We start from the raw sequence: 20,552 nt of genomic DNA, 5'->3' as shown, positions 1-20,552 counted from the left end.
CATGATTATAAACTGATGGCCAGCTGACCAGTGTCTGTTCAGTGTAGCTCACCAACTCCAGCTGCTCCCCAGTGTGGAGGGGTAGGATCTCCTGCTGCCTGCTCTCCTGGCTGGCCACACTCTCTACTCCCTAAAGCATTAGCCAGTAAGCAACTCTGCAGCAAGATGCAGCTATTTCCAGGCAATAGTTTTGATGAAACAACTTGTTGGGCGGGTTCAGTCAGTTTCAAGTCAACAGCTTTGCCAACCATGCCAATAAGCACAAAGTTATACAACATGCCAAACCTGTTCTATGGTTAAACTGCCGTGAAACTGGCATTTCAATCCCTTTCCAAAGTTGTAGGTTGAAACACCACTCACCCGAGACTCAAAAATTCTTTATCAAATAATACCATTTAAAAAATTTCACCATATATATGTATATACCGTTTGTATGTGGTTGCATTATTTATAGCTTCTCCAAGTTAGTGAAAACTGAAAATTAAGGACCAATTAGCATTTAGTGTCACACAGCAAGATTTCACGTTCGGGTAGTGAAAATGCGAGTGGTCTTTACTGTTGGGCTCTGCAATGCTTGTTGAAAAGGGGGAAGGGATGAGTTGCTCCCTTGAAGTCCAGTGATTTACAAGGTTGGCAGTAGGTTCTACATGTCATAGAGGAGGAAAGTGGCTTAGCGAGATCGCACTGCTCATAAGAGGAAGTAGGTACATGAGATTAAGTATTTTTATCCCAAAGCGTACGTTCTCTGCTGTTATACCATACATCTTGCATATTACCAGGAAAGCTATGACCTGGGAAAGAGCAGGGCTTCCTCCCCCTACTCTCCCTACAATAGAATAAGTTTAGAGTTTCTCTAAATATATTTTACCATCTGTATACTTTTAAAAACAAACAAACAGGTTCATCTATGGGGCTGGAGAGATGGTTCAGTGGTTCAAAGAGCTAGATTTTTTTTTTCAGAGAACCTGGGTTTATTTGCCAGCACCCACGTGGCAGTTTACACTACAGACAAAACACTAACACACATGAAATAAAAGTAAGCAAATAATATTAAAAATTGAGCTAAATACATCAACATTTTGGTTCTTGTAAGCCATGATTTTACTACACATGAAATAAAAGTAAGCAAATAATATTAAAAACTGAGCTAAATACATCAACATTTTGGTTCCTGTAAGCCATGATTTTTATGTCAAAGACCAAACCATATAAAAAAAGGACATTTTTCTTTTCATTCCCTGAACAATGGTGGAATTCCTATTTTCTTAACAACTGTGTTTGATATCTACCCAAAACACATACTAGTATGTGGAATGAATGGTTTTCCTCTAAGCCTAATACTCAAAACTTCAATGTTAAAATTGGTGCTTGTGTCAGAAAAGAAGAAAACCTGATTCTTACACAACTCGGTCTAGCAGGAGACTCACATTTCTGAAGGGAAGACCTGTTTTTTTGATGAGCTTGATGTCAGCCAGCCTGAAGGAGTGGAGATGCACCATTCTTATGAGACTGTACCAGAGAGATTATTTCATCATTGTCAAAGATCAAATCTCGTAATCTTTGGTCCAAAGTCTCAATAATATATTACTAAGATTTAAATAGTGGTTATTAATTTCTGTCTGTATTTCTTTATTCAAATCTTCTGCTTGGATGAACATATTTACATAGAAAATACAGGTTGTATAATGTCTATGTTAATCCATATAGAACTTTCTATTTATTATAAGCTATCGTACAGTCTGACTTTTTATACATCTATGCTGTATTTCCCACAAAAGACAAATTACGTTTAGTTCTTTGTTATCCTTAGAGCAGAAAGTAGACTGTTTAAAAAATAATTCTACTTTCCACCGTGAATGATTTATTATTCAAGTCTGAACTCTACAGAAGGAGGGTATAAATGCAAATACTTATTCACAATAAATGTGGTGCCTCAAGGCACTATTTCTACCTCACCAGTATTTGGATATCATATTATATTATATTGTCTGTCAAGTCATACTTCTCACAGCATTATTTTTATTTCTCCCTATTTACATAATATGTAAAAAGACAAGAGAGGGAAAGATATATTAGGTTTTACTCAGCCCAAGAGGCTAGCTGTGACTACTGGAACACAGCTTTGAGAGAAGGGACATGTGGTCCACAAACCCCCCTGTTGGTCAAAGGACAAGTCATCTATGAAGTGATTAAAAATGGGAAAAAATCATTTACAAAAAGAATATGCAAAATAACACAAACAGCAACAACAAACTCTTGTAAATCATACCCATCTCCACAGGGGAAGAGGGAGAAAGAAGGATGGGGGCAGATGCCAGAGGACTTTACAAGGACTTCAAAGAATATGACTCCCACCAATCAAATGTAAGCAAATATTAATTACCTTTACAGCCTTTCCTTTCACTGGTAATTAGGACTACATTAACATTGTCCTTAAGTTAATTTTAGTTATCACTGAAAATAATAATTAGTCTAAAGACCCACTCCTAGCAGGCTAATAGCTACCATATGAATAAACGTGTATTTTCCAGTTTTTAAAAAAGTGGGTATAGGTTGGATGATAATTATCTGTAACCTTGTTAGTAGAAGACTTTAATTGAATACCATCATGTATACATGGACGGATAGAAGCTCAGGCTTTCATTGTCTAGTCTCGTGGTCTAGTAAGAAGTCGGGTGCACAATTTAAGCTGCATGTGCTTCGCTGCAGATAAAACCTTGAACGGTTCACAGAGTACTCGCCATTCCTTTGGCTCCAGATTGTTTATAGCTTCTCTCTAGAAACACTCTCATCAATCATTTAGAGCCCTGCACATAGATCCCACATACTTCTTCCTTTACTTAAAATTAAAATTATTACAACAATAATAAAGGGTGTGTCTAGACATATGTGTGAGATTATTGTTCTATACAACCAGAAATGTTAATTTCTCCCTAACAGATGAAGCCAGGGTTATACCCTTCATGTCCTGGGAACTTAGAAACCATTTACCACAACTACATGCACAGTATATTAAGGTGCATTAAAACGCTTAAACTAAAAATTGTCTTTCAAATACATTGATTTAATTGTTTAATATTGGTATAAATAAACTGTCCTGGTTCATCTGGCAGTCCATTTATACTTTCCTTTGTATTTTGAAAATATTGCTCCTCTGTTGTAGTAAATCGACAGAAATGATTTTTCCAGTGAGTTCTGTAATTGTCTCTTGAGCTCAGGGTTTTCATGTGACTCTACACCAGTTCCTGGGAACTCTGTGGGATTCCCATCCCAGATGTCATGCAAGTTCATTTCTATATTCATCATTTTCCCAACAAGTTTTCCTTCCATAATTCACTGAAAAACAATACAGTTGTACTTCATTTGTGTCAGATACACTGATTAATATACAAGTCTTCTCATGACTTTCTAAAAATTCTATTTCTCCAAGAACAATTCTCCAATGATTATCCTCCTCATAAAAAAGAAACAACCTGTTAGTTAGCTCCGTCGAAGCAGTTATTAATATAAGGGGGGGATTCTGGGGCTTAGAAACATCCACCAACCAGGTCACTCTGAAATTATAAGAGATGGTTAATTTTTTTATTTATAAAAGAAACATCATTCTGGTAAAAAGCAGTCAAAATCCAAGCTAGCACATTGTATTGAGAAGAAGAAGGGGGCTGAGATTTACAAGTTTGTTTCTGTCTCAGCTCTACTACTAACCAGCATCCTGGACCTGTGTGCACCATTGAATCTGTACCACCTAAAAACAGAGAAAAAAGAGAGAAGAGAGAGAGAGACAAGAGAGAGAGAGAGAGAGAGAGAGAGAGAGAGAGAGAGAGAGAGAACTTTAAAAAAAAGATAATTAAACTTAAATTTCTGGTCTTACTTTCAGCTCAAACAGGTCCCGATGTCACAGATGTGACAGGATAGTGTACGCAAAAGCAATTTGTAAAACAGCATCACAAAATGAACTAAATTAGGGATGACTAGGTTTTAATAACTATTCAAATTTAGACTTGATTACTATTCTTCTGAGAACTGCATGAAAAATTTATCCAGTGGTTTCCTAACTAGGAACTTTCAACACCCACCTTTACACTAAAAATTAGCACACTAGCACCTGACCCTTTAGATATGTTTAACTGGGCTATGCTACGATGTTTGTAGCTATCAATGCTACAAGCATTTAAAATTACTATATGCGTATAAAGTATAAAGGAGAACAAATACCATCTGGAAATCCATAGCATCACTTAGCACTGGTTTATTGATGAATTGTAATAAAACTGAGCTTAGGGCTTATTAGGACATGTTGATTGTTGTTTTAATATAGGGGAACTATCAAATAAGAATCCCAAGTATAAAATTAATTCATAAAATATCATCACTCAGCAAAGTGTCAGGAGACTCTGACCTCTGAACTGAATCTATCTTGACTTCAGGACAATCAGAGTGGACATAGCAAACTTTCCGCCATCTACCAAAACTACCAAGACTACCAAGACTACCATCTAGGTACCATCTTCTTGGTCCTCAAACATACTAGCTAGTTCCTGAAGTCATAGTCCTCACTTATCTTGTCTCTTGTATATGCTTTCTTTCTCTTATACTTCTCTTGATACCACATAATTTATTTTCTTGTGGTTGCTGGTTATTGTCTGCCATTCCCAAACATAGTGCCCAGAGAACAGAGATAATCTGTCAGTTTTCTTCAATGATGCTTCTTGGGTCCTAAAATAAACTAGAGGTAAGCAATTATTCAGTATTATTATTTTATCTGCTGAAGAAATAAAATGTTCATTTATAACTGCTGTGTACCCATCCAGGTATGAATCTGGATTCTCAGCAAAAATCACCAAACACAAAATTATCATTGTATATTTACACACAAGGACAAACAGGCATATTGTGCCGGTATAGTTTACAGCCTGCACGAGGATCCCTGGGCATGCTATTATACCCTGTAGTTCTGACACTGAGGAGGTAGTGGCAGAGAGATTTGAATAAGGCTTTCCAAGACACTTGAAACAAACAGAAAAAATGAGCTTAGCTGGACAAGTGGACATTTAGTCTTACAAATCTATCTTTATGGGGCTGGTAAGTTGGTTCAATGGGTAAAGGTATTTGCCACCCCTGATGACTTGAGTTTGGTCACAAGGTCCCACACATGAGAGAATTGACTCCCCACAGTTGCCCTCTGACCTCCATATATTCTCTGACACACACACACACACACACACACACACACACACACACACACTCCATACTTGTGCATGTGCTCTCTCTCTCTCCCTCTTTCCCTCCCTCCTTCTCTCTCTCCCTATCCCCCCCCCCTTACAGAGGGGAATAAGGATATAAATGAGTACAAAAATAATAGAAAATATTAAAAAGTAAAATAAACTAAGCATTACTATACTGGTCAGGTAGAATGGAGGTGTGGCTGCTATAGCACAGTGCCAGTGCCAATGTGTTCTGTGTATAAAAAAGTCAGTAAGGGAAGATTCAGTTGAGTTCCTTCAAGATCATGATGCTGGAGTAACCTGTAGCTGTGCAGTGTTGCCCCAAACATAATCTTATCATTTGATTTTAGCCAACCTCATACCTCTGCTAAGAATTTACATATTTTGGAAAAGGATGTAACTCAGTGCCCAAATGCTTCCCTGGTGTGTACACATCCTGAGTTTGACTCTCAGGACTGAAAAGCAGGTATTTACCTAAGGGTAAGACAAACACCGCTGTATGTATCTTTATGGCTTAGGTAACATTCAGATATGCTTACTACAGCAGGTCCAGAAAACAGACGTTGTTTGAGCAATCTTATTTTTGAAAAATGTAAGGGAATTTTGTTCCATATTGTTCAGATTTAGTATTTAGAAAGCTGAGAGGATCCAAGTGGTAAAATGCTTGCCCTGTAAGCCTGGAGTCAAGAGTTCAATCTCCAGCCAGGATTATAGCATGTCTTTTTTTTTTCCATTTATGGCACTTTATTTTATTTTTTTTTATTAACTTGAGTATTTCTTATATACATTTCGAGTGTTATTCCCTTTCCCGGTATCCGGGCAAACATCCCCCTCCCCCCTCCCCTTCCTTATGGGTGTTCCCCTCCCCATCCTCCCCCCATTGCCGCCCTCCCCCCACCAGTCTAGTTCACTGGGGGTTCAGTCTTAGCAGGACCCAGGGCTTCCCCTTCCACTGGTGCTCTTACTAGGATATTCATTGCTACCTATGAGGTCAGAGTCCAGGGTCAGTCCATGTATAGTCTTTAGGTAGTGGCTTAGTCCCTGGAAGCTCTGGTTGCTTGGCATTGTTGTACATATGGGGTCTCGAGCCCCTTCAAGCTCTTCCAGTTCTTTCTCTGATTCCTTCAACGGGGGTCCTATTCTCAGTTCAGTGGTTTGCTGCTGGCATTCGCCTCTGTATTTGCTGTATTCTGGCTGTGTCTCTCAGGAGCGATCTACATCCGGCTCCTGTCGGTCTGCACTTCTTTGCTTCATCCATCTTGTCTAATTGGGTGGCTGTATATGTATGGGCCACATGTGGGGCAGGCTCTGAATGGGTGTTCCTTCAGTCTCTGTTTTAATCTTTGCCTCTCTCTTCCCTGCCAAGGGTATTCTTGTTCCCCTTTTAAAGAAGGAGTGAAACATTCACATTTTGATCATCCGTCTTGAGTTTCATTTGTTCTAGGTATCTAGGGTAATTCAAGCATTTGGGCTAATTGCCACTTATCAATGAGTGCATACCATGTATGTCTTTCTGTGATTGGGTTTACTCACTCAGGATGATATTTTCCAGTTCCAACCATTTGCCTACGAATTTCATAAACAAAACACCAATGGCTTACGCTCTAAGATCAAGAATCGACAAATGGGATCTCATAAAACTGCAAAGCTTCTGTAAGGCAAAGGACACTGTGGATAGCATGTCTTTAATCTCAGGTCTGGTAGCAGAGACAGGCGGCTCTGGACTCATTGGCCAGGCAACCTAAGAGCCAATGAGCTCTAGACCAATGAGCATGCGATTTCAAAGCAGAAAGGTAACATTTCTGAGTGTGATGCCCAAGGCTGTCTTCAGGCTGTCACATTCACAAATACACAAATGTATGCATACCTGCACACACATGAACACATGTATATGACATGCATATAAATAAGAATTTGAAAATAATTAAACTCATGAAAACGTATGTAATTTAGAAAAACTGGGCAGTCTAGGGAGACTATCACTGTAATACAGAATCTCTTCATTACGTTTTTTTCCCCCTCTGAAGTCATACGCCATCAAGAGCAATTGACTAAGTTTCCAGTTTTGAGCATTTTCTTTTCATTCTGTCAGGAATATTATACACCAACACACATTTTTTATGCCTCCGGACAGCTTCTTTATGATTTCCCATGTTTTGTGGAGATTGTTACCATAACCACATTGCATTTGTTACAAACAGGAACTACATTAGAACAGGTATTAGACCGGATTCCACCTCACTAGTGAGGGTAAGTAACTCCACACTATAAATAAGTTGGGTTAATGTGTGAATGATGCGTTACCTGGGCCTGCAGCTGCCCAGGTGTTTCTTTAAGGGGTCTGCGAAGGAAGGGAATAAACGTGCTGTGCAGAGGATAGGAAAATTATTATCATCTGCTTTCCGAAATTGAAGGAGAATTTTAGCTCAGCAGAAACCTCTTGACTGCAAAAGTCTGAAATTGCATCCTGCTGGTAAGAATGCCCGTTCGGGGTGGTGGGAATTTGAACATTCCTTTTTGCTTCAAATCACGTAAATGTTATGAGTTTGGAATGGAAGAATGCTATCTCTTCTTTGCAAAAGGAGAAGTGGCTTGTGACCCCTTATGCCAACACTGAAGAGCAAATTCCGATTAGGAAAGTACTTACTTTTTGCTTAATAAGTAATTTTAATAGTTATTTTTAAGGGAGAAATCTTTGTCTTTGACATAAACTTGAATTCAAGTATTTTATTTTAACATAGGATATTGCTTTCTAGACTTAATTCACCAGTTGGACTTTCTGCTTAGTGGGACATTTTTGGAAGTTAAGCTTATTTTCAGGACAAATGCTTTTGGTTATTCATAAAAATTCTGTTCATTCATGATTCTATACTTCTGCTTTACATCCCATCAGGCTTCCTTAGTCTCTGCGTCTTTTTGGTTAATACTTTGGGGGCCTGCATTTTAGCTTTTCCTGAATCTAATATTTTAAACTCAGAATTGTTTGTTTCACTGCCTTTGTCTATTTTTCCACTTTTGTCTTCTCCAAGTAACTTGCTGTGCATTGCATTCCTATGTTTTGCACTGTAGTCTAATGTGCAAAACACTCTGTTTAAAAAAAAAGAATAAGCAATTTTTTTCATTTACTGATATTGAAGAGAGATGTGTTTTCTTATTAGGATTTTGAAAAGTTTGTTTTCCTTGAGCAGGATATATGTAGCTTTGAAAATTATGTATCACTCAGGAGGCAGAGGCAGATGAATGCATGGGTTCCAGGTTGGCCAGGGCTACACAGAGAAACCCTGTCTCAAAAACAAAATTAAAGGAAAAGAAAAGGAGAGAGAAAATAGTTTACAGTGAGTGATGCTTCTCTTAACTTCATATGGTAACCTGATCTCTTGGGACATGAGAATGCTTGTTATACCCCTATGAACAGATGGAGAAAATGGTGTATATTTTTCTCTTCCATTTTTTTCCAGATAAAAATTCAACAATACCAATTCTATTCTTCTCGTTTTATTTCTATCTTTCTTTTATTTCTTTGGAAACACAACGTCATGAAGGGGAGGATGGCTTTGAACTCTCACTGGTAGCCTCTCCTACCTCCACCTCTTAAGTGGTGGTGTTAAAGGCATGAACCACCACTTTAGGCTCCAACACAACTTACGATATTCTTACATTCTTCCACATTCCTGCATTGCTTATACTTGTATAATTTGATTTGGTATACTTAAATGACATCTCCTGATTTTCAGGCATTGAGAAGAAAGCTACCCTCTGTACACTCAAAACACTTTGTATTACATCCTATGTTTTTGTTAGTCATTTCGATTCTGTACTTTAATGACATCATACTTCATATTCGAGTCTGTCATTGGATTTATCTCCCTAGTTGAAGGCACCCAGTGCTCACAATCAATCCTTTTGTGTTTTTATCAACAATCAGTTTTTTTTCCACCTTTAGTGGCTGTTTCCGAAAGGGCTTATGATGATATTGTTGCCAGAGAGTCTGCACGGGCAGGATATTTGCTTCCAAATTTTATGTGTTAGGAGCTGGCTCAACTGGTCATCAAATCAGTGATTCCCACAAAGCTGGGATAGGAATTATTCCAGGACACCCTCTACATGGTTAGATAAGGCCTCTTAAATATTTCCCTTCTCCAAGATAAAAGCAATGAGCCACAGACGAAAACTTCTAAACAGCAGTATGACTCCAGCCTCATGGGCTTAACATTCTGTCCAGTTAGTACAGGACACACACTGTACCAGCTGTCCCTGCACTCTCCCCACGGCCTGTAGAGCTATCATTTAGGAATGTTTAGGGATGGAAAGGGCCGCTGAGATATCCAATGCAAAGGTATTATTTTAGGCTGAAGAAAAGGAATGGGAAGGAACTGGAAGAAGGAAAGAGGGTTATTTTCCTTTGGTTGTTTTTTGGTTTTGTATCTTATGGCTAAGCCACTACTAGTAAGCTGTTAAGCTTTGTACCGCAGTGAGATCCATGAAAGGACCCTTTCTACTTCCTCTGTCCTCTAGAAATTCCATGGGCAGAAGTGTGTCACTGCAAGTAAGAGGGCATAGCAGGTGCCTGACACATGGGAGAGTTCACCGTGTCTGATAGCTCTTGTTATTTTCCACATTCTACCTATGGAATGGCACGCAGGTGGCGGGATTCTGCTTTTCAGTGGGGTTTGTTGTTAACTACATACGCAGCCATTTTATTTTCTGTTTCTTTTTAGAATGAGATTTTTTTTGAATATTTAATTATTCATTTGTGCACATGAATATGGGTGCTTGGGGAGGCCAAAGGTTTCAGATCACCTACAGTTGGAGTTACAGGTGGTCGTGAGCCACCTATGAGGGGGTGAGGAATCAAACTCTTACATCATTTTGAGACGCCACTAGCTTGTGCTCAAGGTATAGGCCAGATTCTTTGTTCAATACACACATTTGGCCCAAAAAATTCATTAACAAATGTTGCCATTAAACTCAGGAGGTAATTACTTTGGATACATATGGAATGAACAAAATCCTAGGCCAACTGCAGGTGGAAGAAATAAGGTTGAAGCTAGCCATGTGTTATACAAGAGACTTAAGAACAAAGACATCAACAGCAGTGCAACAAACACACAGTTATCCTCCAAATGGAAGAATCAATACAGTTAGCAAATTCCAGAAAGCATGTCGGAGTTATCCAATACTGGCAATGAGGAGCATTTCCAAGGAATTGGTTATTAGATCTGAAATTAGTAATGTGTAATAAAGAGAGATGCATGCCGAATTTTGTTCTCCTGTAACAGCACAGTTGAAGGGTTGCATCTAAAAATCTATTCAACTTAACTACTATTCCCATGCTCAATAATGAAATATAGTTTCAGATACAAGACTTTGCTTGAGACTACTTTAGACAACAATCATAGATCTGTCATGTGAATGTTTTTCAATTTAATTTTTCTAATAGTCTGGATGGTTAGCCTATGTGCACCATGTGAATACAGTGTATATGGAGGTTGGAAGAGAGACATCAGTCTTTCTGGAACCAGAGTTTGAGGCTGCCGTGAGGTGCCATATATGCTAAGAATCAAACTCACATCCTTACAAAGAATAGTCAGTGCTCTTATCCACGGAGCAATTTCCTCAGCTCCTCCCACACCTTTCTAAAATGTCAAATTTTTTCAGATAAGTAAATACATTTTTTTAGGCTTTTAAAATATTTTCAGCTTATATTAAGGATGGAGCTTTTAGTGGACTCAGAGAGTATTATGCTAAGCAAAATAAAAAGATTCTGAAGGACAAATTTTGGAGGAGTTCTACCATATATTAATGTGGAACGTTTTAAGGCAGAAAAAGAGAAGGGGGACCATATGGGAGGAAGAAGGAACCACACAGGTGAGTCAAGTCAAGATGAAGCCTGTCAGAGGTGAATAGGATCAGAGGGCTCTCAATGTGTGAGTAAAATGTCACCAGTTATTCTAATAAATAACATACGCTAATAATAACACCTCAGTTAGAAATCGTGTCAGATGATGATAACTATCGGAATTATTTTGATTAAGTAATATTCTTATTCTATTTGACTATCTCCTGATGCATTTCCAGCTTAAAAAAATAAAAGACAATAGGACCACGTTGAATGATAGTTTAATAACTTTCTGTATTTACTTATATAGATTGTGAATATCTTTTATGCTGGTAATTTTTATGTATACATTGACTTCTCAACATGTTGAGACCAATAAGCTTATTTTAATATCTTTATATGTTTCATGAATTTCTTATTACACGTGATCATAATCATTGCAAAATAGGTGGTGTATTTCTTCATGGTCAGTCACATCCGGCCAGGTGGTTGTTTCCTGTTCTTCCTGTTGGACTTTTATTCTCCAGGTTAGAAAGAGAAAAGGAATCCTAAGGGGACCAGGTCTTGGGAGCTCAATTGAGCCTTCCTCCTCTCAGATTTTATGCTGCTGTGATTCCATAACATTTCTGCCATTTAATTTCTCTTCATATATTGCTGAGCATTGCACCTGTCTCATACAGGGTCCTGAGATCGTGTTGGAACTGTGATTTAAGAACAGAGTCTGATAAATATGCTTATGATAGTAAGGTAATTCACCTGAAGACATGATTCTGCTTGCCCTCACCTGCTCCACTGCTAGGAAAGAAGAGGAAGAAGTAAGGAAAAAGGAACAAGAAGGTAGGTGTGGTCTCTTTGAAACTCAAAGATGACAGAAAGTTAACACTAAAAGACTGTTGTGTCATATTTTCAGAACTTTGTAAACTCTAAATTTGTATTTCATAAATTTTAGTATTCTCATGATGTGTAGTGCAGACTTCATATTCGGATGAGATCATCTTGAGAACAATTCCAATTACCAATACACGTACATTTATTATTTTAGTTAATACAATTCTGTAAATAATTAATCTTATCACTTACAATCTTATCACTTGCTTCATCTTCTGCATATAAATGTGTTCCATTTTCTACGTGTGATACGAATGACTAATGATATTAAGCCAAAGGATGCCAGAGGAATGTACTTCTTTATATATTTTTTCTTTTCACATTTTATGGACAAGAAATCCACTAAGCATGAATGAGTGTAGAGAGTGATAGACAGGGGAAAATGTCAATCAACAGGAAATGCAGTCCAAGGATCTTGGTTACACACGTTACTCCTTACTATGAATACGGAACCACATTAAGCCTTCAGGGACTCATCATAATGTTAAATATGTGCATGTCCCTATGGGCCACTTCTGTAGCCGGACTATAAAATAACAAACCTTTTATAAACTTCAGCCCGCAAATAATAATAATAATAATAATAATAATAATAATATAAAAAGTCGTTAAGTGAGATATCAGAGCAGAAATCTATGAAGTGACAGTCACCAAATATACATACATATAACCTGTCATAAATACATCAAATCATTTATTCTCACCCACCAAAGAATGAAAGTGGTGGGGGATGCATTAAATAGATTTGTTCTCTTGATATCAAAGCTGACTTTTCAAAAGTGAAAAAGAGCCCCTAGTATGCAAAAAGTCCCATCCAACCCTGGAAGGGCTTACCACTTTGTACCTTCCAGAAATTTCTGCAACTAGATACAATAACCCTAAATATCTGAATAAATTACAGCATTACACAAGACAGACTAACAGAAAGAGATAGTAAAGGGGTGCTCTCATTGTGAAAGGGAGATGCAAATTAACTCATATTCTTGATATTCAATAAAGGAATATTAATGAGAATTAATAATTCAAATTAAAGCGATAAAAAGGAAGTGCTAATTTATCAATTCTGTGCTAAAAGTCCCTCTCCTCATTCTCTGACTAAAGGAAGCTACAGAAAAGCCCAATGATAACATTCAAATTAAAAATGAAACACAATTGACTTTGAATCCCAGTTTTATAGGTTCTTAAAGGCTCCAGAAGATCTCGATCATCACCCTGGGCAAAGTGTAGACCAATCCCTGGATAGTTAAGACTCTGGAATATGCATGGAGCCAGTTCTTTAAAGACCTCTTCTATCACCCTCTGTGACTCTTGTACACATTTAGGCTTTAGAATGACCGTCTGAATAGTTTTGTGAAGAGAGGTGGATACTCAGATGATCCCTGCTTTCTGCACCCTTACCTCTTTGTCCTGGAGTTCTTAAAGAAGTTAAAGTCCTGCTCTGCTTACTTGCCAAGTTTGCTATGGGATGCCCCAAAGTGCTTATATTTCCCATATTTAACTGCTTTTAGTTTGTGTCCTTTTCAATAGCATAGCATTAACTTTTGATGTAATTAAAGCTTACGCAAGTCTCACTTACCTTCACATCTTCATGTTAATCCAGGAAGTTCTGTACATACAGAGGAGAGACTTCCAAGAATATGACAAAATGGCTTGTCTAGTGTCCGAGAGTGTGTCAGCTGGCTGTTGTAGATCCTCAGTTGGGCAACTGAAAGCACCAGTCTGAAGCCAGTGGGACCTGGTTATCACTAAACAGAGCAGAGAGAGAGTGAGGGTTGGTCACTTGTAATCTACAATCGCCAGGATCTGCTGGGGACAAGGCTACTCTCAGTAAACAGTGTTGCTAAATTTAAACTTGGCTGAGGCTGGCTTTACTGCTCCTCAATTTAGCACAGTTGTCATTTAAAATTTCATGACACTGGAAATCAGAATTACAAGATGACTCGGAAGGCAGAGGAGCCAGCGGGAGTTCCTACTGTGCTAACCAACTATTTTTTCAAACATTGAATGAAGGGGGATAGTTACTAATTTTACTAATTTTATTTTCGATATGCAGGTGCTGAGAACATACTGAATTTCTATGGCAGGCTGATGAAATACTTCTTTAAACAAAAGTCTGATATTCTATAAAACATAGGGATGGGATGGTTTTACTTAATTCCCATGGAATCGCCTGGTAATTTTGTGGCTTTCTTTCAAAGCATGGGTAATGCTTCAGAGATAATTAGGCATAGACAAGGATAAAAGTCCTTCCTAGTTCATGTGTGTGGTAGTATATGCTTTCCTACTCAGGGAAACCCAAATTCTTTGCTGAGTGAGTTAAACAGACAATGACAAGGAAAGGGGAATAAAACATTCTTAAAATTTATAATCGTCACTGCCCCGAAACCCCATGGGAGAGAGAGCTCACTGCTGGGACAGGTGGGCACTCCTGAGACTGCAGAGCAGAAGAGACCACCAACAATGCCCACCCCTGCCCACATCCCTGTCCCAAGAGGAAACTGTATATGGCCTCTGGGTTCCCTTGGATAAGGACACAGGAGCAGCAAGTCCACTGTGTCTGAGACACCGCCGGAACCTGAAGGGACCGACCAGATAAACAGTTCTTTGCACCCAAATCCCATGGGAGGGAGAGCTAAACCTTCAGAGAGGCAGACACACCTGGGAAACCAGAAGAGACTACACTCTGCCCACATCTCTGACTCCAGAGGAAAATACCAAACGCCATCTGGAACCCTGGTGCAATGAAGCTTCCGGAAAGGGCAGCGCAGATCTTCCTGGTTGCTGCCACCGCGGAGAGCTCATAAGCAACACCCCACGAGCAAACCTGAGCCTCAGGACCACGGGTAAGGCAAACCTTCCTGCTCCAAGCAACCTGCCTGGTGAACTCAAGACACAGGCCCACAGGAACAGCTGAAGACCTGTAGATAGGAAAAACTACACGCCTGAAAGCAGAACACTCTGTTCCCATAACTGGCTGAAAGAAAACAGGAAAACAGGTCTACAGCACTCCTGACACACAGGCTTATAGGACAGTCTAGCCACTGTCAGAAATAGCAGAACAAAGTAACACTAGAGATAATCTGATGGCGAGAGGCAAGCACAGGAACCCAAGCAACAGAAACCAAGAATACATGGCATCATCGGGGCCCAATTCTCCCACCAAAGCAAACACGGAATATCCAAACACACCAGAGAAGCAAGATCTAGTTTCAAAATCATATTTGATCATGATGCTGGAGGACTTCAAGATAGACATGAAGAACTCCCTTAGAGAAACACAGGAAAACATAAATAAACAAGTAGAAGCCTACAGAGAGAAATCACAAAAATTCCTGAAAGAATTCCAGGCAAACATAAATAAACAAGTAGAAGCCTATAGAGAGGAATCACAAAAATCCCTGAAAGAATTCCAGGAAAACACAATCAAACAATTGAAGGAATTAAAAATGGACATAGAAGCAATCAAGAAAGAACACATGGAAACAACCCTGGATATAGAAAACCAAAGGAAGAGACAAGGAGCCGTAGATACAAGCATCAGCAACAGAATACAAGAGATGGAAGAGAGAATCTTAGGAGCAGAAGATTCCATAGAAATCATTGACTCAACTGTCGAAGATAATGTAAAGCTGAAAAAGCTACTGATCCAAAACATACAGGAAATCCAGGACTCAATGAGAAGATCAAACCTAAGGATAATAGGTATAGAAGAGAGTGAAGACTCCCAGATCAAAGGACCAGTAAATATCTTCAACAAAATCATAGAAGAAAACTCCCCTAACCTAAAAAAAGAGATACCCATAGGCATACAAGAAGCCTACAGAACTCCAAATAGATTGGACCAGAAAAGAAACACCTCCCGTCACATAATAGCAAAAACACCAAATGCACAAAATAAAGAAAGAATATTAAAAGCAGTAAGGGAAAAAGGTCAAGTAACATATAAAGGGAGACCTATCAGAATCACACCAGACTTCTCGCCAGAAACTATGAAGGCCAGAAGATCCTGGACTGATGTTATACAGACCCTAAGAGAACACAAATGCCAGCCCAGGTTACTGTATCCTGCAAAACTCTCAATTAACATAGATGGAGAAACCAAGATATTCCATGACAAAACCAAATTTACACAATATCTTTCTACAAATCCAGCACTACAAAGGATAATAAATGGTAAAGCCCAACATAAGGAGGCAAGCTACACCCTAGAAAAAGCAAGAAACTAATCGTCTTGGCAACAAAACAAAGAGAAGAAAAGCACACAAACATAACCTCACATCCAAATATGAATATAACAGGAAGCAATAATCACTATTCCTTAATATCTCTCAACATCAATGGCCTCAACTCCCCAATAAAAAGACATAGATTAACAAACTGGATACGCAACGAGGACCCTGCATTCTGCTCCCTACAGGAAACACACTTCAGAGACAAAGACAGACATTACCTCAGAGTGAAAAGCTGGAAAACAACTTTCCAAGCAAATGGTCGGAAGAAGCAAGCTGGAGTAGCCATTCTAATATCAAATAAAATCAATTTTCAACTAAAAGTCATCAAAAAAGATAAGGAAGGACACTTCATATTCATCAAAGGAAAAATCCACCAAGATGAACTCTCAATCCTAAATATCTATGCCCCAAATACAAGGGCACCAACATACGTAAAAGAAACCTTATTAAGGCTCAAAACACACATTGCACCTCACACAATAATAGTAGGAGATTTCAACACCCCACTCTCATCAATGGACAGATTGTGGAAACAGAAATTAAACAGAGACTTAGACAGACTAAGAGAAGTCATGAACCAAATGGACTTAACAGATATTTATAGAACATTCTATCCTAAAACAAAAGGATATACTTTCTTCTCAGCTCCTCATGGTACTTTCTCCAAAATTGACCATATAATTGGTCAAAAAATGGGCCTCAACCGGTACAGAAAGATAGAAATAATCCTATGCGTGCTATCAGACCACCATGCCCTAAAGCTGGTCTTCAATAACAATAAGGGAAGTACGCCCACATATACGTGGAAGTTGAACAATGCTCTACTCAACGATAACCTGGTCAAGGAAGAAATAAAGAAAGAAATAAAAGACTTCTTAGAATTTAATGAAAATGAAGGTACAACATACCCAAACTTATGGGACACAATGAAAGCTGTGCTAAGAGGAAAACTCATAGCTCTAAGTGCCTGCAGAAAGAAACAGGAAAGAGCATATGTGTCACCAGCTTGACAGCACACCTAAAAGCTCTAGAACAAAAAGAAGCAAATACACCCAGGAGGAATAGAGGGCAAGAAATAATCAAACTCAGAGCTGAAATCAACCAAGTAGAAACAAAAAGGACCATACAAAGAATCAACAGAACCAAAAGTTGGTTCTTTGAGAAAATCAACAAGATAGATAAACCCTTAGCCAGACTAACGAGAGGACACAGAGAGTGTGTCCAAATTAACAAAATCAGAAATGAAAAGGGAGACATAACTACAGATTCAGAGGAAATTCAAGAAATCATCAGATCATATTATAAAAGCCTATATTCAACAAAACTTGAAAATCTTCAGGAAATGGACAATTTCCTAGACAGATACCAGGTACTGAAGTTAAATCAGGAACAGATAAACCAGTTAAACAACCCCATAACTCCTAAGGAAATAGAAGTAGTCATTAAAGGTTTCCCAAACAAAAAGAGCCCAGGTCCAGACGGGTTTAGTGCAGAATTCTATCAGACCTTCATAGAAGACCTCATACCAATACTATCCAAACTATTCCACAAAATTGAAACAGATGGAGCACTACTGAATTCCTTCTATGAAGCCACAATTACTCTTATACCTAAACCACACAAAGATCCAACAAAGAAAGAGAACTTCAGACCAATTTCCCTTATGAATATCGATGCAAAAATACTCAATAAAATTCTGGCAAACTGAATCCAAGAGCACATCAAAACAATCATCCACCATGATCAAGTAGGCTTCATCCCAGGCATGCAGGGATGGTTTAATATACAGAAAACCATCAACGTGATCCATTATATAAACAAACTGAAAGAACAAAAATCACGTGATCATTTCATTAGATGCTGAGAAAGCATTTGACAAAATTCAACACCCCTTCATGATAAAAGTACTGGAAAGAATTGGAATTCAAGGCCCATACCTAAACATAGTAAAAGCCATATACAGCAAACCAGTTGCTAACATTAAACTAAATGGAGAGAAACTTGAAGCATTCCCATTAAAATCAGGGACTAGACAAGGCTGCCCACTCTCTCCCTACTTACTCAATATAGTTCTTGAAGTTCTAGCCAGAGCAATCAGACAACAAAAGGAGGTCAAGGGGATACAGATCGGAAAAGAAGAAGTCAAAATATCACTATTTGCAGATGATATGTTAGTGTATCTAAGTGATCCCAAAAGTTCCACCAGAGAACTACTAAAGCTGATAAACAACTTCAGCAAAGTGGCTGGGTATAAAATTAACTCAAATAAATCAGTAGCCTTCCTCTACACAAAAGAGAAAAAAGCCGAGAAAGAAATTAGGGAAATGACACCCTTGATAATAGACCCCAACAATATAAAGTACCTCGGTGTGACTCTAACCAAGCAAGTAAAAGATCTGTACAATAAGAACTTCAAGACTCTGAAGAAAAAAATTGAAGAAGACCTCAGAAGATGGAAAGATCTCCCATGCTCATGGATTGCCAGGATTAATATAGTAAAAATGGCCATTCTACCAAAAGCAATCTACAGATTCAATGCAATCCCCATCAAAATACCAATCCAATTCTTCAAAGAGTTAGACAGAACAATTTGCAAATTCATCTGGAATAACAAAAAACCCAGGAGAGCTAAAACTATCCTCAACAATAAAAGGACTTCAGGGGGAATCACTATCCCTGAACTCAAGCAGTATTACAGAGCAATAGTGATAAAAACTGCATGGTATTGGTACAGAGACAGACAGAAAGACCAATGGAATAGAATTGAAGACCCAGAAATGAACCCACACACCTATGGTCACTTGATTTTTGACAAAGGAGCCAAAACCATCCAATGGAAAAAAGATAGCATTTTCAGCAAATGGTGCTGGTTCAACTGGAGGTCAGCATGTGGAAGAATGCAGATCAATCTATTCTTATCACCCTGTACAAAGCTTAAGTCCAAGTGGATAAAGGACCTCCACATCAAACCTGATACACTCAAACTAATAGAAGAAAAACTAGGGAAGCATCTCGAACACATGTGCACTGGAAAAAATTTCCTGAACATGTAACTGCAGCACTTTGGAGGCAGTATCAAGAAAATTGTGAGTTTGAGGCAAGCCTGGTATGCCCAGGGAGTCTTATCTCTCTCAGTCAACCAAAAGAAAATAAACCACATCACAGCCATATTTCCATAAGCAACAGGGATCCTTTCTGTTTACCTCATTTTTAGTTAAACAACAGTCAATGAAGTGTTTAATACATACTGAGCACCAAATGTGTATCTAAATAAATCATAAACGGTATAATTAAGTTTGCCCCATGCTTTAGTTTCTGGATTATTTATGTCTGTTGAAGGTAAGGGTATATGTAGCATATTTGTTGGGAACCAATAGCTGATGACTTATAAGCACCAGAGATGAGAGGTATTTGGTTTGTTGATATTGATTAATTTACACTGGCTTCTTTTGAAAAGGCTGAAGGTTTTCCTCTCTCACAAAGGAAAGGCAAATATAACACTATTTTGTCAAGAAAGTCAGAAAAATTGGAAGCATGTCTGATTCTATGGTTGTGTCCTAATTCTGTGTAAGTTCTATGGAGAAGCATCTGTAAATATGGACAACCTTTAGTGGATAAACTCTTGTGGTTTCAAATATGATGAGATTTGTATTTAAAACCAGAGGTAAAATTCCCTATTAGTGATAATTAAAAGCTACATCTTTTCTGAGTAGATCTGCTTCATTTGGAAAATTGTTACCTTTGAATATTTATCTGCAAAGAGCCAAAGAGATTTCCATTGGTTCAAAGATGAATTTAAAGATATGTCTACTGTGCTAGCCTATGTTATACATAGACCACACTCTAAATGAAGGAACTATTTTCTAAACAGTTTAACATGAGAACTTGTGGAGGAAGCCAACAAGCCGTGGGGTAGTACACTGGAAGGATGTATGTAATCAGGAGGATGGTACCAAGCTTGCGTCCTCAGGTTCCTGACTCTATCTAGCATGGCTAGACAGTGTTTTCCAAATTAGACACAGGTAGACAGAACACGGGATTCAGAAATACAGAAATCAAGGAACCAGGAAATGGAAGCACAGACAATAAAAGTTTTGTACTTGAACAAAATTCTTCCACACTTCATCCCCCTCCCCCAGTCCTTCCAAGCAAGGTTGAAGTTTCTCAGAGCTGTTGTTCAGTCCCACATCCTTTAAGATTGTTTAGAACATCGCGTTTGTTAGGAAACGACTGAGATGGAAAGAGGCTAGAGAAAAAAGGAAGTCATTCGTCAGGAAACACAGCTTGAAAATGACTCCGAGGAGTTCTTGAAAGAAAAAAAAAAAGCCAAAGAGAAGCCTGTTTATACCTTTTCTCCAGGGTACCGAA

The 20,552-nt window shown here is 38.4% G+C and overlaps 1 protein-coding gene and 1 long non-coding RNA gene across 11 annotated transcripts in view; one reads left to right on the top strand and one right to left on the bottom strand.

Moving 5' to 3' along the window:
• The window catches only part of Hs3st5 (heparan sulfate-glucosamine 3-sulfotransferase 5), a 332,523-nt gene that overhangs the window by 200,145 nt on the left and 111,826 nt on the right, over positions 1-20,552 (bottom strand). For 3 of the 6 annotated variants that reach the window (NM_001106392.1, NM_001434620.1, NM_001434621.1), the window contains 1 exon segment: positions 13,529-13,697. The gene's annotated coding sequence lies outside the window, so the exon portion shown is untranslated. 6 annotated transcript variants of the gene reach the window in all.
• The window catches only part of LOC134483815 (uncharacterized), a 65,029-nt gene that overhangs the window by 3,227 nt on the left and 41,250 nt on the right, over positions 1-20,552 (top strand). For 3 of the 5 annotated variants that reach the window (XR_015645241.1, XR_015645242.1, XR_015645243.1), the window contains exons 2-3: positions 2,282-2,364; positions 11,745-11,901. This is a non-coding gene — a long non-coding RNA (uncharacterized LOC134483815). Of the gene's footprint in view, positions 1-2,281; positions 2,365-7,426; positions 7,476-11,744; positions 11,902-20,552 lie in introns of all 5 variants that reach the window. The other 2 variants (XR_015645239.1, XR_015645240.1) reach the window with 1 other exon arrangement.

Source organism: Rattus norvegicus, chromosome 20, assembly GCF_021556685.1.
Source record: "Rattus norvegicus strain SHRSP/BbbUtx chromosome 20, alternate assembly SHRSP_T2T, whole genome shotgun sequence".
In the NCBI taxonomy this organism is placed as follows: Eukaryota; Metazoa; Chordata; class Mammalia; order Rodentia; family Muridae; genus Rattus; species Rattus norvegicus.
This window is presented reverse-complemented; position numbering and strand designations above follow the sequence as displayed.